Genomic DNA, 21,870 nt, shown 5'->3' on the forward strand with positions numbered 1-21,870 from the left:
TTTTTATTTGATAATGTTTGTCATTGTGACCTAATGCTGAATTCCTTAGTGCATTTTAATGTGGTGAACAAGATGGCTCCGCTCCTCTCCCCATGCACTGTCATGTATATAAATCAACAGTTAAAAAAAGACTGTGATCTTTCATGCACTTTTGACATTCCTCTGGGCTCAGTCTTGTGAAATCTTACTGCAATGTGGGGATGTTGAAGTTATTTAAAGACTGATAGTGAAAGTTGAAGTTAGGGCTGCACAATAGGTTGCAAACAATTCCAAATTGCAATTTGAATTGGTACAATTATCAAACCACAAAGACTACAATTATTGTGGTAATAGAATGCCCACTCTAAACAACAAAATGTGCTGATATAAAAATAAAACTGCTAACTCTTCAGTTTTTAGAGTTTTTTTCAGTCTTCAACCATAATGTTAATGCTCCTGCAGTTGTTACAATGTGGACTCAGGATCCCACAGTTTATACTTAAAACACAAAAGCTCGAATCCTTATGTGCACAGGTTGTTGGTATGTATAAAACCTGTAACCCTGCACTTTAGACCTCTACAAACATTATCTGAAATGCATAGACTTTTTTTTTTTTTCTGGACTTGTCTGAAAAATAAAAATTCTTTCCATTTTTCTTCCCAAAATCTTTTAGTGAAGTTTATTAAGCAAACCATAGCATTCCTCATCAACAATAATAATAGCTATGCACAAATCAATTAGTGATCAAAACATTTAACCTTGCTAACAAGTCTCTTTGCTAACAAGTCTCTTTGCTAACAAGTCTCTTTGCCCAACTTTTGAAAGAAACCTCCCATATTAATTCTGGCTCAATTAATACGGAGCGCATTCACGTTAACCAGCAATCATTACGCCCCAGCGATCTAAAGGCCATTGTCACACAGGCACTTGAAGTAGGGCTTTTGTGCAGCAGAAGAATGGGGAGAAGTGACCCCCGGCGGAGAGGGAAGGAGCAGACTAGGACCAGACCAGGCTGCTCTCAACAGTCCCGGGCTAAAGTTTCAGACCCAAGTGGCCGTGAGTGTCGCTGAGTGATGGGTGCAGAGAGGAGAGAGAGGAAAGGCCGAACCCAATAGCTTTGATGAATGAAAGAAAACACGGAGATGGCCCTGACTATAGCCCGCAGCTGTGACTAAGCAGCTTGTAATGCGTGTATATTAGCTTCCTGTGCTTCTACAGTATTTAATATTTAGTCTATGCCAGACATGCTCAAAGAAGCTAAGGGTCAGTAGTGGCACTAGGAGAGATGTTGTATGGACTGAAGCTTAAAGAGCCCATGTTACAATATTTTCTGATCTGTTATTATTATTTTGTTTCCTCATCAAAATCATACCACAGCATAAGTTGTATTTTGTTTCATTCACACATTTTTAACACACAAACCCTGCATATTTAGGCTGAGTTCTTCTCTCAAACTGAAAACAATCTTCCACCTTGTGATATTATGTGTTAATACAGGAAGTGCCCCGCTGTGTTTTTTCAGCCCTGGAATTGCAAATCTTTACTAAGCAAAAGGTAAAAGGTTGCTATTAATTTAAAAACTACCACTACATGACATCACAGTGTGGAACAGAGCATTTCGATCTTGATGTAGACAGACTAATAATCCAGGATTACTCAAATATCAATGTCAATGAAACAAAACTCAACTCCAGCTATGTTTTTGAGGAGGTAACGACATTAAAACATGGCTTTAAGCTAATAAGAAAATTTTGCATAATATAGGACCTTTAAATATTAAAATGCATTGTTTATCATATGTTATGTTGTGGGGCTCATTGGTAGACCTGTGAGGCATATGCTAGGACTTTGTCTGTCCTGGGATCTAGTAGCAGTTTTATATTCAATTCTTAGATATTCTATTAAGAGTTGTATTATAATTTATAATGTAATACCTTTTGCCATTTTTATTTTATTTATATCAAGAATATACTAGTTAATATGTGGAAGAATGATGGTGCAGATTGGCACTTCCAGCAGTCTAACCCAAGGCAGCTGTGGCCAAAGAGGTAACTCACCACATATTAGGGGGTTAATAAATAATGACTACATTTGAACACTTTGTCAAGAGTATAATGCAAATTTCAAAGATTGATATTATTATTATTATTTGTCAGCTACTCATCCGGAAGGCAGCTGTCTCAAAAGTACCACTTATATACCACTTACACTTCTAATTATTTGGGGCATTGTTTTGGACTATGAACCCTCCTCTAAAGACCCGCTGTCTGTCTGAACCTCCTGGTCTAACCCTGAGCTCTTCAGTACCTCCAGAGAGCAGAGCGCCTCATGTATCGGGTTCTCTCCTGTCACTCAGCACTTTGTTCAGAGCATCAGTGACACCGCAGCAGACAACCAGACAGACTTGACAATGACACTGATTTTTGGAGAGGTCAAAGGTGACGCTTCTGGGGTCGCAATCTGGTGACCCCCTATGAAATAAATGCCAAATCTGTCAATACACAAATTGCATAGCCCCCATTCACTTTTTGACATTTGCCAAATATGTTTTTCTTGTCCTGTAAAATGTTGATTTAGGATAGTAAGGCTGAAGCAAATGGAATTTACTTCAACTTTAAAATGATATATATTTTTATTCTTTTCAAATGCAGTATTTCGTATTATTATTATTATTATTATTTTCTATTATTAACTCTTAAATAGTTAACAAAATTTAGTTTTACAAAGCTATTACATTCTGTTGAAAATACTTTCTGTGTCCTATTTTTGGGCATAATTCAATAATCAAAAAGGCATTAACATATTTCTATTATTATTATTAATATTTTGTTCATTTATTATTTATTTAACACAAAATAAATCACTTATTTACTTAGTAATTACCTCAAAAGATAATTAAGCATAGACTTCAGTACAGATGCAGTGCACACATAGTTGTAAGTTTTAGAAGCCTTGTACAGTAAAAATCACTTTTCACTAAACCCATTAGCACCCATACATTATCCACAGTCTGGTCATTTTCTCCTGTCTGCTTCTCCAAATTGAGGCTCTGCAAACAAGTAGTTAGTGTACCTTGTGTACTCTCAAACCTGCTTCTAATTGAGGGGCTATAAAGAAAACCACTATTATTCCATTATAGTGTTTTTAATAATGCACGTACACTGCCATAGCATTATCTACTTTTTGCTTATTCTGTTTCTCATTACATTCAAGGCTGTGTGTGTGTACGTGTGTGTGTGTGCGGGGGGGTGTGTGTGTGGGTGTGTGTGTGTGTGTATATATATATATAGTCCATATATTGGTTGCTCTAATACCTCATTCAGTTTACTTTACTGTTATGTATAGCTACTTAAATTATGTAATACTTCGTTTCCCAGGCTTGGTAAATGATACAGGAGTATAATAGCCCATTGTTAAAGTTGAGACTCTCAGATAAAGAGTTTGGGAATACGGATTTCAAGATTGTTTTGTGACGTATTGCACTGAGCTCTAAAATGTCATCTTTTGCACTTCAAAGGCTTTGAAAATCTGAACGTCTTTTAGGATTGAAAAGGAAAATAGCTAATCCTTTAACTTCACGCACCATGTCTGTGGGACATAGGAGAGAATGACAGTGTGATAAAGTGTTGCAGGTTCAGTGGAAGTATTGCTCAATCCAAAAAGCAGATAGCGGCTCGTAGTACATAGTTTTATTACCCTTTAGGAACATGCTCAAGGTATTATGTTATCAAACTGAGGAGAAGGAGGGAGCGCACAGACAGCTGAATAAAGGCAACATGAGCAGCTGTGCCAGTGCAAACAGGGAGTCTTTTAAGATTATTTGTGTTCAAAGTTAGGCAGGCCTCACTAACATAATAGCACCATCAAATATGACAGCCGTAAAGCGCGCCTCACATGGACCTGTTTGAACATTGGCACATGCTGTTTAGCTGGAGGAGTCTGCAAGATCTGACAGTTCAGTTGTATTGGATTATGATGGGCAATAAAAGTCATTTTTCTGTTTTTCATCCAAGTTTGCTTTGCCTCTTGCCCAAATGCAAAATCTTGTAAATATTAGCGCAACAATATAAAAAATGACCAGTGAAACATCATTCCAACACTTTCAAGTCAGTGTTGACAAGGTGTGTAGACCACCCAACCAATGTACGCATCCATGCCAAAACTTCCTGGCATTAAAAAATGGACCTGGCTGGTAGTTTTAGTTGGTGTTCCAGGAGTTGACAGTTGTAATGAATTATGTTGGATCAATAGAAGAATTTACTTTGTTGTTGAAAAGTACAGAGTCATGGCTCCAGATTAGCAGCCATGTCTCTATCAGTCACCCTCAGGGCTGCTGGGGCAACTAAAGTAGCTTACCACCAAGTGTGAACAATGAGTGAATAATGCAATATTAAGCACTTATCTGGAAAGATGTTATAAATCCAGGCATTATCATGTTGTATTATTGTTGTAGTATCTGTTTAAGTGACAGTAGTAGCCACATTTTAAGTAAACTGACTACAATTCCTTACACTACTTGACTGCTTTAAGATGTATCAGATATTATAGGTCATTTCTTAGTGCGGTCTTCCTTTTGTGTCTGAGAGGACAGTTCTCAGAGTGGAGGTGCTGGCTGCAGTAGGAGGACCTTTGTTGATACAGCTGATCTCTGTTATTCCAACTGAAATATATGGTCCTGTTTGTTTTTGGAGATAGACCAAACGCTTTGCTCCAAGTTGCAGTGCAACTCAACATTGACTCAGATTTTAGTTTGTGTGTCAGCAAATTAACCTAATTTTCAGTCTGTGTACATGCAAATTAGGTAAAATAACACGACTTGAGAACAATTATGACTGCTGTGGTGATAATGTTGGACTTTGTTGTGTGAACTTTACCTATACTTTTCTTCATCTGCCAGTGTTCCCTGAAGCAGTTGAATGAGTGCCATAAAGTGCATAATTTTAGTTGCGTGCAAGAAGCTCTGCACACCCATGTGAAGGGTTTCCCCCATACAAGCTCTGAATCAGTGTCAATCAGTATAATGCAGCGCTGAGGTGCAAGAACTACTTAAGCCGGCATATGTCCAAACTATGGCCCAAAGGCAATATGCAACCCCAGAAAGAAATGTTCTTAACCCCCAGACGTTCCGGTGAATTGGCCCAAATTACAAATTACTATAAGCAGCTCTTCAGGTTTAGAAATGCTCTACCACCATAACATAACTCACTACAGTAGCAAACTTTTGATCTTCAATGAAAAACAATAAGAAAACCGTAGAACATGTTGAGCTTCCTCAGATGGCATATGCACTAACAAGGTTTGTCTAATCTAGCGATCTCTCCCAGGCACTATTTGAACCATCATTGCTGTTAGCAGTATAATTCTGTCCAAAACTGAACCCACAAGCCTTTTCCATAGATATACAAAAGCATGATACAAAACGATACACTATAGCTTCACAAACCCAATGGGACGGGATGTGCAGTAGTTTTATTAGTGGAATGCACTCTGATTATGATGTGATAACGCTTTGAAGAGAGAGTGACAGTGCAGAGAGCAAAGGGAGGGGGAGTGTCAAAAACAAAGCTGAATCTTATTAAACATTTTAATATGTTGTTTTCAGTGAATATAGAATTTACAAGTTAACATGGTGATGTAAATATGGTATGTGTTAGCAAGCAATATAGAAGTGTAATATCCCCTCTTTAATAAATGCATATATTGTTACTTTTAATTGCTTGGTTTTGCAATATATTCATTGCACCTTGTTAAAATCTTGTTAAACTAGTCCAATGACTCTACATGTAAATGCATAGGCGCAGTTGCTTGCATCTTAATGTCCACCAGAATACCAACGTTTTGCTGCTTTACAACTCCGGGTGACAAATTGCTTTTTACAGATGCATTCCCATAATGCGGTTTGGACACTTTCAGACAATATTGGAGTCCGGTTTAGCTGCGCTTGGTTGAAGTCATGTATTACCTCAGTGCTGCATGAGGCAATCCACTGTGTGTGTGGAGAGAAGGGGAAGTCCCGTCGTCTGAGCGCTCGGACTGGGTGAGTAATGCGTCCTGGGAATAGGTGGAGTGCTCCCTCCCTCGCACCCCTCTGTCCCAGGCTAGGCTACAGCTGCTCCACATCCATGTACTCAGGGACATATACATGCATATACAATGAGCCTCACTATACGACCAAACAAGCAAATTAGGGCAGGGACATAGTTCACTGGTGAGATATTGTGATATATATGAGGATATTAAATTTGGAAGATCATGATACAATTGTCTGTGCACTGAGCTGATTTTTCTCTCAGGACATGTGAGCAGATGTAGACAAAGACTGCTGCTAATTGCTACTGCTAAAACCTACTTAAAGGGGCTGTACCCTTTTTTCATTCAATTTTGCTCCAGTACAGATATATTGTACTGCTCTTTAGAGTCAAAATGAGACTGATGTCTCCTGTCTTCATCTAATTATAATTGCTTCATTCTCTGAGAAAAAGGAAATGTGCCGTTAGCATGCTAATGTTTGTTATAAAATCATCATGGGGAACAATTTCATTGCTCAGAATGCATTGAGCAACACATTTAAGACAGTAAAAATCAGGTACATCGCCTTTAAACACTGACTGTGGAGTCTCCGCAGTGGCTACAAACTCGACTAATGAAAGAGATAAGCAGAACTTATAACTATAACTTAAATAACCCAGAAGTACAAACATTATAAAAGCTACAATTAATCAGCTTTTGGCATATTGTCAATTATAACATTATCAGACTCTTATATTATATATCTTATATATATTATACCCATTAGGCCTGGCCCAGAAGCAAATTCTACTCTGAATATTTTGACTGGGTTTCATATTGAAACTTTTTTATTTCTCAGAATCATTAAAATATCTGAAAATGTGCGCTAGAGCTCATCATTTTTGTGGATAAATAAATTGCTGTAGATTACTGGAAGCATATTTGTTTTCTGATTTATGTTGGCAGCCTTTGTTTTGCTCAGCATACCACTCTGACATGACAATAAAACTGCAATCACTCCATTATGGTCTCAATAAAACACCAGCTCACTGTCAAAGCTGCTTTTATAACACACTCAATCAAAAATACATATTACGTTAAGAAAACATCCAGTGAAACATTCAGAAGATGGCTGACAAATATCTAAGTTCCAGTAATTGTTGTAAGCCTGAATTTTGACGGCAGTGCACTTTGGAATGCTATGATCGGCTGGATAAAAACTGGACTTATTTTGACCTCAAGAGCTGATTATACAATATGTCAGTATACTGGGGCAAGAAAAATTTTACTCAAATACATGGGAAAAAATTGGGTGCAGACTCCCCCACTGTGCTCCAATTGCCAAAACTCAAATCTAATTTATAAGCACACATAGGGGGTGTACTGCTGCAAACCACTGACTTGAAACTTACACCACCAATCACGAAATGCTGCAAATCCATTTTAATGTACTTGTGCTGTATACATGCCAGCAACTGGAAGGTGTTATATAGTATATTTTAGGTGGAACAATCATATTAACAGCTACCATTTAAAAAAAAAAATCCTATATACAGGATTCATACCTCTTAAGACGAAATGCGTATTAGAAAGCACAACAGTTGCAAAGCCCACATTAGCATTGTAAACTTGTACTGCGATTCTGGTGGGCCACAATTCATTTCTTCTCCATAAACAGATGTGATGCTGAACGTCATACAACATACCACATGGTCTGGTGGCCTCTTTTGCAACTATGCTGCAACCCCAGCTCATTATTTAAGAGTATATCCACAGATGCTTTTGGCTATTCAACTATTTGTTTACGCAGAGCATGGAGTGGAAAGCCAATGTTTCCAATATTTTGAGGTACAAACCATGTCCTGTGGGTGTGTGCCTCTTAGGTGTGGTGGCCAGTAGACAGATGGGTTGTGGCTATTGAGGTTAGCAGCCACAGTGTTGGGAAATCTAAGCACAATTATGACCGGAGAAAGTGGTATGAGGTAAATAAGGGCATGATTGATATATGTGAATTAGTTTTGTAGATTTAATGCAATAGTATGAAACATTTTCTATCTTGTGTTCTTGCTTGGGCTTGTTGGTAAGACTGTGGATTTAAAGAAATAATATGTAACATTTTCTTTCTTGCATATGCTTGATCATTTTGTTTAGTCTGTATTTTAAACTTCATATAACAATATTAATCACTAAAATTTTTCTTTGCCTTTTCTTCCTCCTAACAGTTACTTAGTAGTGTTTTGTAATGAGGCATGGGACTGCAAATAGCTTACAAATACTTAGTGATTACACTCCTCCAAATCCATTTTTCTATTATATGCACTTGTTAGAATAGCACTGATTTCATATCTGATCAATTAGGTAATAAAAACAGCACAGTTCTGTTAATAATTACTTTAAGTTGACATGTATCAAGATAAGGTAAGAAGGTAATGATTATTGATCAAATCTTGCTGACTCACAATGGAAATGTATTTTAACTTTCTCATTTTGTCGTACTTTATGATTTTTACAGATAAGAAATAGGTAATGCTATTTCACACTTGGTGCACTTGATTTAACCAGTTCATTAAAGAGTGAGTGCCCAAAACATGATTTTAACAAACCCAACCTCTCAACCAAATCAATCCTCAAATCTAGGATGACATCTAACATGCATAAAAATGAATTACATTGCCAAATAATAAAGTAATTGAAGATAACAACAATAAAACAAGTGAATAGTTTACTTTAAATTATCACGCAGTAGCAGCAGATGACAGGGTTGGGATTAGTGGCTCAATCCAATCATATAAGTGGTTAAGACAAAATGCCAAAATCAGTAACACCCTTCGATCAGCAGCAGCTCCCCTCCTCTGTAAACCATCTCCAGTTGCAACATCCCAGTGGTAAATCAGTAAGTGTAAATTAGACTATGGCCTTGGCACATGTTATTTTAGACTAATTAAAATAATAAATAATAACATTTCACTGCAAGAAAAAAAAAAATGCAACCAAAGCTTCATAGAAACAACTTGAAAGAGCGGTTTTTGGAGATCAGACACAGTTTATGAGCAAATGCTGAATACTGGAGAGGGATCTAGCTGCTGACCTCCACCCAGAGGACCCAACCCACAGACGTCCACCGAGAGGACCCTCACATGACTCACCTCCCTCCACAGGTCCCTAAAAGTAAACAAATAGCGGTCATGCCAAAAGGCCGCCAAAGTCCACTGTTTCCTGGCCACTGTTTTCAGCATAATAATACAAAAGTTAATATTGTTTTACACTAAAGACAAGCCCAAAACCTTTTCCTAACCTTAGAGCTCTATTGCCAGACTCTCTTGGAATAGAGAGCATTTGAACAAAAGTGGAAGCCAAAGTATGATTAAAGGTACTTAGTGCTCATAACAGTAGTACATGTAATAACTAGTGGCAAAAGTGATGCTGTTAGTAGTACCAATTGTAGTAATGTTAGTAGTAGTAGTAGTAGTAGTAGTAGTTAAAGTAGTAGTAAAATTTGTGTAAAAGACCCAATGCAGTACAACTAGAACCAGATGGATTAGTTCAAACTAAATTTTATATTTGAGGAATAAATGAAGCTCAATGATTAGTAGTCGTTTTTCTTCATAGCAGTCTTTCAATTATCCCTCTATGTTTCAGAAGGGGAGTGTTCTCACTCTGCACCTACCATCTTAATGTTCAACTATATATACTGTACGTCTGTATATTATCACAAGATCAGTATCTATAAGCAGTTTGGCACATTCACATACTCACCACATCCTCGGCACTCAGAGTCAAACAAGCACATAATGTAGAACAAAAATTTGATCACAGAGGGGCCCCAAAGAAAAGAGGAAAAATTCACTGTAGGCATGTTTAAATGAGCCACATTAGCGTTGACATTAACTGCAAAATGTGTTAAATATTGGCTCTGTAGTGCTGTGTAGTACTTTTGAGCTATAAATCACTAAACACATGACATTATCAGTAAAGTGCAGAAAGTGTAGAAATGTGACCATCTCTGCTGTTCCAAATCAATCTAAATGGTTTCCTTATTATTATACAGTAAAGACAGATTCCACATTTATTTAGTTCTATCTCATATGATATTGCTATGGGTCGTCCAGTATTTTCATCTGTGGATCCCACTGATAATGATTTGGTATATTTTCCAAAACATATTTTGGCCAATACAGCAATGAATCTCTTTCCAATGTACCAACTTAAATTGAGAAGAATTGAAAACAAAACATTTAGCTCAGTTTATACATCATTTTCTTGGACAATAAAGTCTTAATATAACTGCTATTGTCCCCAGCAATTCTGCAGAGTTGTCTGTATTGTTTGTAATAGGCCACAGCTGGCTCATCTGTCTCTTGGTAGTGAACTGAGTAGTAGGTTAACCCCTGCTACCACTAAAATTAGTCAGCTTCTGTTCAGGTCCCTTATGGGCAATTGTATGCATTATAAAAGTAGTTTAGTTGAGAATAAGCCATCTAACATCCAACAAAGTAGACATTTTTGGTTAGTGGTTACTGCTCCTGTTTCAAAACAATAAGTCACTGGGTTGATTCCTGGCCATCGTGTGTCTGCATATACATTTCTTTTGTGTGGTTTGGTTTTCTATTTGGTCACAACTCCCCTGTAAAAAAAATTCTGACTCTCATTCAGACTTTCCTGGTTAAATTAAGGTTAAATAATTTTGGAAACCCTGCCTAAAGCCTTTGTATTATCACGCAATCCAGCCAGACTTGAGCCAGCGTACTTACAAGTTCAGGGCTAAATGCTTTATTCGTTAAGCCCGAGATCCATTATAACACAAATTAACTATTTTTTGTGAAACATGGAGTAAGTTAAGAGTAAATTTGATTGGTATGTTTAGCGATCTTACTAGTTTTTTAATTTATCTTGCTAACAGGCTAACAGACCATTACTTATTCCAAAGCTTAAAGACTGAACCTCTTTGGCAAAGCTAATGTTTTACAAATGAGTTGTGCTAAAGCTACAAAGAACAAGATGAAACCAAATCTGTGCCGCCATCTTGACAACAATAGGAAGGAAACGCAGTCCTTTTCAGACATAATGAACCCTCTCTGGACTTGTCTCCTATAGGTTTTAAAGGCTCCCATGTTGCCAATCAACACCTGATTAACACCAAAGTCCTTCCCTCTTCCCCTCCACACTTTCATCTCTCTGGTCCACTGCCTTCTGAGTGAAACTGAGCCTCAGGCCTGTCAAAACCCAGTCTACGGCCAGTCTGCCTTGTGTTATTAGCACCTCAACAGGTTTGTGCCAACGCCAGAACGCAATACAATTTGGAGCGAGTCCGTCATCCAAATGTGTTTTTTCTCTCAAGAGGTGGCGAGGAAATGGTCGTTATACCTCATCATAACCTCTTTGCGGTGCTTATTCAAACCAGTCATTTAAAATTGGTCATATTCTTGGACTTCCTCATGCATGCGGATTTGAAAGAGAAGAGGAAATTTAATCTGGGTTGGCGTAAATGGTTTTCAGGGTTTTCTGAGACATGTAAAGGGAAGGCTGTCAGGTTAACGATAGGTCAGAGGGACTGGTCTCCCAGGAGGGTCTATCTGGCAGGGCATCTGGTTACTCCTCGCAGGTGAGACAGATGGCAGATATGGGCCAGGGAATTTGTGTATCTTTGTTATATTAATATACACTACCACTGATTAAGTTTGGACACAGCATCTCAATGTTTTTTCCTTTATACTTTCTACATTTTATATACATAAGATATCAAATATATGATGTAAAGCTATATGGAATTATGTAGTAAAGAAAAAAAGGTAATTCTATTTTATATTCAAATCCTCAGAATAGCCCTCCTTTGCTTTGTTGAAAAGTATTTAGTAGTTATTTAACTTTTTTTTCTTTACTACGCAATTCCATATATCTCGCTTCATATATTCGATGTCTTCTGTTTATATCTAAAATGCAGAAAGTAGTAAACATAAAGAAAAAAAAACATTGAATGAGAGAGTGTATCCAAACCTTTCACTATTATTACTGGTAGTGTATGTAATATGTATGAAATAAACATCTATCAAACAGGTTATATACACAAATAATGTTTACAATTGAGTTTAGACAGTGTGGCTTATTAGCATTAACTGGTTTCAAATGTATTTTTTGGTGAATTTTGAATATTGTGTGTTCCTAATGGCATGTCACCTAACAGACCACAGAGGCAGGTGACAGAGTGTGCTTTCCTCTGCACATAAACCACCGGCATAGAAAAGAGCAGAGCATTCTTTATACAAAATAGAGGCTGCTGTTTTGAATGTGTAACCCATAATGTTAAGTTCACGATTATACTGTGTACTGCCTTGGGCTACTCTTATGATAATCTTACAAAATACAAATACATTGTTCTGAAATGTTCACACTGACAGTAACAAAATTACATATTCAAATAAGCAACATCATGAAATGACAGAATTCCAGTTATAACTTGAAAAAACAAATCACCTTTCTTGATAATGTGAATGGTGTTGTTTTGAGACTCAAATGGCAGCCACATAGGTCTGCCCTATGCGTGTAGTGAATAAATGATGCACATATTTGTAGAGCGTCCCTCCACATGTCTAGAGGCTTTTATTGTTGTGAACCAGACCACAGACTTGGTTGACAGATTTGGTTATTTAACAAAGTTCTGATAGAGAAAGTAATACAAACTTACAAAAATGCCAACCACAAGATTTGTTCAATCCTCAAAGCATTTCATTATGTAAGAGGCACGTTTTCTACCAGGGGACCCTGAACTTTTCTTTCTAAACAAGGGATGTTCTTATTTCTTTCTTGTTTGGATATATATTTTCAAGGACAGATCATATAAATCACAAATAAAGTACATTTTAAAAGATATATATTCATTTCCATTGGGACCCGGTACCTGGTTGTTGGGAAGCCCTGTTTTTTACAAAGTGTCCAAGCCTCTCAACAGCCCAGTACCAAGTGCCATACACATTCCCACACTGAAGTCTGTGCTGATGTTTCCGATGACAGTTCAACCACATTTACGTCTATTACCGACATGTTCATTTGCTCCACAGCACATCCATACTGTATTTTATTACCCTTCTTTGTGCCTTGTGAGTTTGGTAGAAAAGATTTAGACAAACACAACCACTTATTAAAGTCTAGACGCAACATAAAACCATCACAAGTCTGGAGTAAGCACTCACCAGTCTCCATAAGGCCTTTGCTGTCTGCTCCGTCACGCTGGTTTCACAAGATCTCTGTTCAGTGTTAAACTCAGAAGCGGTCGATGTGTTCATGCCAAAAGCTGGTGACAAGCCCCCCTCAAAAAAAATGGCTTCCCTAAATATTTTCAAGTTGGAGGATAAAGACTAACAAAATGCAGGATTTTGACTGGTTAACCAATTCATTGCACAAGTTGTAACAATGCAAAGGCCACTCAGCAAAACAGTTTCAGGCCACAATTCTGCTTTCCATGATGTAAAAAATAGAAAGGAAATTTAAAAAAACACAAGGATTACTCAAGCTGACTTGTCATATTTTACGACTCAAATAAATACATTTTTACAGGCAGTTTCCTTTGTGGAAGCCAAGAAATTCCTGAATATCTAGAGGGCTCCCACCTGCAACATGGAGGAGATATGGTTTACAAGCTCTGAAACAGCAGCCGAACATAAAAACTGCCTCAATATGCATGTACGTGAGCAGGGAAGAATTTTAGAACAAGGGTTGTTTTTTAATCTTTCACGTGTTTACAAGGTGTCCACAACAAATGATTGGCACGGAGACTTTTTACCCCAGATGCCTTTCTTGTCGTAAGCAACCGCATAACGAGACTGAGGAAGCCAAGCGTAGCACCCAACACCCTCACCTTTTGGTAAGAGGGCAACCTGCTTAGTATGTGTCATTGTTCTTTTTGCTTATTCATGAGTTTCAGATTCCTATTTAGTTTTGCCATTTTGAGTACTTTACACCATTACATTTTTTTTTTTTTATCTGAAACTCGCAGATATATTATGCGTTGTATTTTTACTTGTAATGTTTCTGTATAGTTAAAATGTACCTTTAACTGTGAGTTGATTACAAACCTAAAAATACTAAATACGTGCATAAAAAGAATTCAAATCACGAGATAAATTTGCCCATGATTTAAAAGAAATCAGTATAACATCGTTAAACTTTGTACCAGCCGCAGCAGCAGGTGAGTAGAGTTAGTCACGTGTATAATCACAGACCATAAGTATCCCCTTTTACTAACTACATTAAATAAAAGCAAATAATAGTACACATAAGATGACTCAGTGTATCTGGGTTTTGAAGTGCTGTGCTGCTCTGAGCTTGACCTTGTATGATTCACAGTGATTCAATGCAGCGACCTTCTCCAAAAAGCAGAAGAATTTGTGCGGCATGTTTTGGTCTGTAACTCGACATTGAAAGAGAATTCGTGAGCACTTTTGGAATGAAAGCATTTCTCTAATCTTTTAGCGGGACATTGAGATAGAGAGCATAGCGAGGTGAAGGCACTGTGTGTAGGTGGGACAGGTCGGACAGCGGAGTCCGGGGGTCTGGCACTCTGTTTGTTGGGGAATGTGCAATTACTGAGGCCAGCCCTTTGATCGCGGACTCCATCAGGCCTAAATTGTGCTCAGATTCAGCGCGGCAGTGTATCCTTGGGCACTCCTTTATATTCGGCTGCTCTTTCATGTGCAACCCTCTGGAACTCAAAGCATCTCCTCTTGAAAAGTGAGCTCGGGCCTGGCCATGCACCGCTGCAGCCGCACACAAACACAATGACCACTGGCCTGAAAGGGTCAAGGCTCGAAGGGGAAAGTTATATGATATAGAAATTTGAATGGTCCTATGTTCAATATTTCATTTATTTGTTTCATGTTAATCAGCATTTAAATGTTATTACAAGATAGAACATTTTACAAAGTTCATTATTTGGAGAGACAGGCCCCTATGAAAAACTACAACTTTCAGATTAAGCACATATACAAAATTACAACTAAATTAACAATACTATGCTATGCTATAAATAACTTAAAATTTCAAGTTTTGCACACTTTTAATACATTTTTCCAGATGTTTTGTTTGGGGTAAGCACTGCTTTATTATAGTGCTTACTTAAAGTACACTTTTGAGAAATAAATAATCCACGTATAGTCAATAGTTTCCAAATACATATTCAGCACATGGAAACTGGTATTTATCAGCAGTTTGTTACAGTTCCATGATTAAATTATTGTTGTGCGTTTCGTAAATTTGTTCAGATTGGCACATAGCAAATAAAATATACAAGTACATTACACAGTCAAGTTGTAAATTGATCCAGCTGTCAGACAGGTAGAACCCAGTACTTACAGCAACTGAAATCACAAAGAATCTTGAGATATAAACCTGGTCTAAATATACGCTTTACAGTCTATGGGTCATATTGAGGTAAAAATGTGGGGATGTCATCTTTCTTGGTACAAAATGCACTCTGATGTAAGCAATTATCTCTGGGGGCATTGCGGTTAATCTCAGGGTAAGTCATGTTATTTATACGTTTAATCTTTAGGCATAATTACAAGCCAATGCAACGCTATATAACAATCTATATGTCAGACTAGAAATAATAACATATTGAATTGTTGTGAAGGTTAGACCAGCCGGTGTAGGGAAAATAACACGTTTAAATGGCTTATATTTCAGGTTGCATGTTTGTGACAGGGGAGGTTTGTGTGCCTGGACTTGCATGTGTTTGACAGTGATTCTTTCCACATGCTGCACTAAGTTATCTGTCCTCAAAATAACCACCAGTGCTTTCACATTAACCCAGAGGACTAAGCGTTCCTCCTTTCCCATCAGATAGTGACCTGATTTACTCTTTATTCAAGTCAGAGACACTCAAAACGATCTCATGTGCATCTGGGCAGCAGTTATTTGTACTTATAGGTGCTGCATGGTGGGCATTAGTTGAATATTAGATTGGTCATATCTTCATTTTTCAACAGTGTGTCCTTGTAGAGCTTAATAATAAAAAAAAAAAATGTTACTCTTACACTAAAAAGTTGCTTATATGGGGTTTGTTTTAGGTCATGGCAGGTAGTAATAGCCTACTTTATGATTGTAGCAGGAGTATTTTATATTAATCATATTTAAAATACCTATAAAATTGGTTGATTAGAATGTTCCATGATGTGGCATTACACTTTTGCGTTTATTCCTTAACAGGTGTTTTCAGTGCTCAAAAATACATACGAAAACGCGCTTTAACACTGTAACTGTGCTCACCTCTCCACAGATCTTGGCCTGGTGGCATTACCTGCTTGTCTCTATGTTTAATGCCGTACTGATGAACATTCCAGGCAAAGCAATAACATCTCCATGGAAACAAGCAGGTATTGGACAGACTCTACACCAAAAAGAAAAGTTTTATAGTGCACTTTCAAGTAAATCTACTCAGAATGTCTTCACTTATGTAGCCTGATAATTTTTAACCACTTGCACATCAACTTGAGTGTTATTTTTTAACAGTACGTTTCAAATTTGGCGTACTTTCTCTGTATTAGGATGCAGATTTTGTCCTCATTTGACTTACAATAAGTAATTGACATGTATGTAAACCTACAGTCTAACCACAGTATTATTGCATCTTTCATCACATACTTTTTCCTCTCTGTGAAATCAACAGACATCGGTAGAACAATAAAACATGTCCTCCAAACTGAAACCATGAATAATCTGGTATTTTATTCCAACGTGCCCCAGAAAGTGGGAGCAACGGCATGGTATACATTTAGTTGAAACAGTTCAAAAGGGCCTATGCTCTGTTCATTGTCAGTGGTTTTGTGCTGTAATTATAGAGATGTGCACCATCTTTGTCATGGTATAGAGAAATAGACATTTTAGTTGGAGTCTTTTGAGTTCATTGGGTTATTGTTTTGATTTAATCTCTGCAGTTGAACATCTTGTACATGAGAATAGTGCTTGGGTTTTGCTGCGAGGTGAGTGCTTAGATCTGAACGAGACAAGATTCGACCTGCCAGCCTTTAAGTGAGATGTACGTTTATTGCTGGTATAAAAGTTTATATGCTGATGTACAACTGCTGATGTGTGCTGTTTAAAGTGGAAACATTATATTTGGGAAGTTATTTTTCATTTCATGCCATTTTATGATATGCTCACACAATCATATTAAAGGGAAACATGCTTGGTTGTGGAAGTATGCATGTCTTAATTAGTATGTTTATGTTAAAGGTGTACTATGTATTTTTTTTGCCACATGTTTGTCTTCACGGACATGTTATTGGGTTGCCTTGAATGTTCCACAGTGTGACATCAAACATAACAATCATGAAGACGATCATGAAGCACGTGACAAACATGTTTTTAACCAGTAAAAACATCTGCTAATGAATAAATGCAAAATAAATGAGTTCACCGCCATATTGTGGAACTTTCCAGGCTAACAATGACATAAAAACAAGAACGTAGCATAAACCCCATCAGAAAAGGTTACACAGTTCACCTTATATGCCTTCAGCTAGCAAAAGTCTTGACCCATTGCCATGTAAGTGAGAGAAGCTACTTCACTTCATTTAAGTTACTGTTTGTGCCCTAGTATTGTAAGTATTTACCATCCATGTGTTTTCTCCTGCTGTATCGAGTAGGCAGGCTTTTATGGACCGTCACTGACCTGCAACTTTCCCAATCCACACTATGTATTGATTATGTAAACAACATCATTTGCTAAAGGTTCATATGAAATCCTGCTTTCTCCAAACCAAACTCTTTTCTTTGGCATTTACCATCAGTGCTAATTGTTTACTGTGCAGAATGCTAATAAACCAGGCTAATTGGCTCAGTTCAAAAATAGTTCACAAATATGCTAGCAGTAATGACTTTTTCAAATGACAAACTCAAAAGTTATTTGCACAGTGAGAGACCCTTTATAACAGTGAACTGTAAATTAGTAGTTAGAAATTGTTCAGAAGTGCACAAATACTGATTATTGTCTTTTAAATGTGAAGTAATTTTTAGATAGTGTTAGATAAACGCAGCTGCAATGTACAGGGTCACATTTTCGACATACTGTTACTAAATTAATATCAATCGGTTGGCAATGGGCTGCTATGCAAATTTACTCTCTCCTTTTATGCAAAAAATGTGTCCTTTAAACTTTGTATCTCCACTGAAGGCCAAACACGCTTGTAATTTATTATCTACACACATTTGAGTGGAGGAGGTTTGAAAACAAGAGATAAGACTTTCAAAATACTGTGAGAGTCAACAAGACACTGCTGAGTAAGATTTCAGTCAGTCAAATTAATAGATTGATATTATGTGTTTTTGTGGTTAAGGTAATGGGCCCATACTTCAGACCCCCTGTTGCTATGGTCCTACCGCGTGGTCCTGGTGGTTTTAGAGACCTCAGCTGTTGTGTTAAAAGGCTATAAGAATGCGTTTAAAGTGGTCTATGGGTTTGGGATGAGGTAAAGCCAGACTCCACATGTTGAACCACACTCTTCCCTCCACACTGGCACTGGTCCAGGCTGTGGCAGGGGTCCCCTCTGAACGTGTAAGAGAGGAGAAGAGGGGTTTGGTTAGAAGCTTTGGTGAGTGCTTACGTATCTTTGAATGAGACGTTGTAGTCCTGTAGCTTTTGGACAATTGTGTGAAGAGGTTAGATTGGATATAATGTAATGATGAGAGGCTGCTTGCATGTAAATGAGAGAACTAGGTTTAATTACTCATTTTTACATCGCTCTTAAAGGTGCACATTGCAACTTTTCTGCTTGTCTCCATGTCTTTGCCTGGAAAGTTCCACTATATGGCATTCAACTTACGTATTGTATATTTTATTTATTAAATTTGAGGTGTTTTACTGTCTTGAAAAACATGTACCACCCATAATACTATACCGTGAAACATCCTCATGGAGACAAGCAAGTCTGTACATCTGAGGAGTCTAACTTCCCGAAACATCTTATAAACATCTTATAAATAATGATAAACAAAGAAAGAGCCACATGAAGAAGACAAAAGCAGGAAAAAAAGACGTTGTTTTTTATGAATCTTGACTGTTGCAGGGTCAGATGATAATATCAGGAATCACTGGACTGACTTATATGTCCTGTCCTTGTCCTAAACAGTTCACATTGCATTTCTATTTGTGAGATGAGCTTGGATTGTGCCAGATTCTTTTGTAAAAGTGTCACTTTAAATTATTTATTTTTCCCTGTGTTTCATTAGCGACTCCATTCAAGACTCCCTGAGACCAGACAGCGTGCGGTAGAAAGGCGACATGACTAGGAACCCAACTTTTATCTTCAACAGAGAAAGCCACAGCGAGTATTAAATAACTATTAGATTTAGTCACCCCATTTCGGTCACAGATGAGTGAGACAAAAACTCATCTTTTTCACATTTACACAGCAGCCACACGGAGACAGCCTGATGTCTTTATTCCTGTTTCAAGTGTGAGTCAAGGAGATATTTTAATCATTCATTTCTGATAAAATTATAGACAGTGATCACCCTCCTGTTGCTAGTTTCTTTGTGCACTGTGTTTTCTCAAGAGGGTCCGCCACCTACTTGTGTCATTGAAGATATTATTAAAAAAAGATATATTATTGAAAAATAATAATAATAATGTCACTGCCTTATATCTGTCTGAAGGGAGGAGCTAAATACTAAATGTGAAGAGTGCAAAATATGACATATTTAGTGTAGCTCAGGGGTCTCAAACTTGCGGCCTGCGAGAGGATATTTTGTGGCCCGCAGGACAATATGAAAGTTTAATGTTAGTGTGGCTTTACCATGTGTCACTCGCGCTGTGTCTTCCCGTCGCAAAAGATTCGACAAATAACGATGTATATTCATAAAATCCACAAGAAGTGGCATATTTCCTCATGTATGTTGAAAAAAGCTATGACATTTGAGAAAATTTTAAATACCTGATAAGCCCAGCCTCACCCAGACTCTGCCTCCTGCAGCCCCTGGCTAATTTGAGTTTGAGACCCCTGGTGTAGCTATAGACCTAGATTAGACTGTAAACAATGTATTTACCTCCTCCTTTCAGATATAAGGCAGTGTCCACCAACAATCAGACCGAAACTAAAGAAGCCGCTTGGATGAGCTGCAAAACGTCTTCACTCTAAAACTTTTGCTAATAACAGCATAAATGATTAAATGATTAGACTGACTTTCTGAATATAAACTTCCAGTATTTCTGACACTGCTGCCAACATCTGAATGGCTTGAGCGGGGCCATAGCATGTTGATGTATGTAGAGAATGAAGACAGAGTAGCTGTTTGAGATCAATGGCAGGAACAGATAATGTGGGCATTGTGAGCAGAGGGGCCCTTGACTTTACTCTACACTGTAAGAGCCGTGAACAAGCTGCTCGTTCACATGGAGCCTCAGACATGACATAAACCTCATCTACATGTGACAGAGCACACTTGTCTGCAGAGGTCTGGCTCTGGGAAATGTGGACTGTGGTAGAAAAGAGAGAGAGAATCCTTCCTCTCAAGTGCCCTCTGAGTACTATGTGTTTTATGTGCTGAAGTATTGAATTGGTGGTACTCATGGTAGAAGGATTTGAGCTTGTATTTGAAGGAGCTGTTTTGGCTTTTGTTAGTGTGTAGTACAAGCCATAACTCAGAGTGACCTTCCAACTGAAATAACAATAAAACAAAAGGTCAAATGTGCTCATATATTGTAATTGTGGTACTAAAAGTTATTCTAAGTGGTTCATCCAAGTTATAACCAAAGGATAATTTTGTTGTATCCTTGGGCCACACGTTACTCACAGTTGGACACAGAAGGACAGACATGTTCAAATACTTTTCATCAAATCATGTCAGACTATTATTTCTCATCTTAGCTAGAGTTCTGAGGTTCTAAAAATACACATATTAGCAGGTATTGTATTGCTTAATTTTATGTTTCATATATATGATTTTTAATGAAAGTAGACATTTTGTTAGGTTAGGAGTTGTATACCTTTGTTGAGACTCTGGAGACTTGCATATACATGTCCGGTGAAGGAGATCCTTGGCTGGGTCAGCGTCCCCTCCTCCTCCTCTCTCTCTCCCACCAATGGCGTCCCTGAGCTCTGCCTTGACCCCTGGCGGAGGTCGTCCTGCCTTGTTGCATCTGTCCCACTCTGGAGACACTCAAGGAGAGCCAGAGCGTTTTAAAAGGCCGGGACAAGGCTGGACTCCTCTCCACATCTTTCACGACCAAGGATCCTTGAAGAGCGCTGAAGGATTAGCCTGTGTGGTCTGTCCATGGGATGGCCAGTGCAAGCTTTCTGCAACATCTACTCAGGCTAAAGAGCTAACAGAATATTTAGTGTTTTTTGTTATTATAGGCCACACATTATTATTTCTGGGTGCAATGCAAATTAAGATTGCCAAAATCTGAAAGTGTGGATTTTGAAATCTTAACACAGAAGCAGGCTATTAAAGAGAAAGCTGTATTTGCCCTATAAAAATAACTGTCATTTGTCGACAAAAATAAATTGCTGACAACAAATGTGGAGAGTCTACAGCTATCTCGATCCTCACACAGTTAAAAAAGTAAAAAAGATCAACAAATAAAAGGTTTAGGGTAAGAGTTGGGAGATATTACAGTAAAAATAATTGTGATCTAATCACTGTGACAATATACTACATGCATTATCTATTTTTTCTATTCTACTTCTATTAGTCAACCTCTGTCAGGCTCCGAGTGAGTGACAGGTGGATTCTACCAATCACCAAACTATGAACTCTCAAAAGAAGCAGATAACTTATTAACTCATCCATAATGCTCATTAGTTTAAGTCTAAATGATGTTGCGATGAAGCTCTGTTAAAATGTGTGTATATGTGCGTGCGTGTTTTTGTTGCAGGCATATCACGCAC

This window comes from Periophthalmus magnuspinnatus, chromosome 15, assembly GCF_009829125.3.
Source record: "Periophthalmus magnuspinnatus isolate fPerMag1 chromosome 15, fPerMag1.2.pri, whole genome shotgun sequence".
NCBI classification, from domain to species: domain Eukaryota; kingdom Metazoa; phylum Chordata; class Actinopteri; order Gobiiformes; family Gobiidae; genus Periophthalmus; species Periophthalmus magnuspinnatus.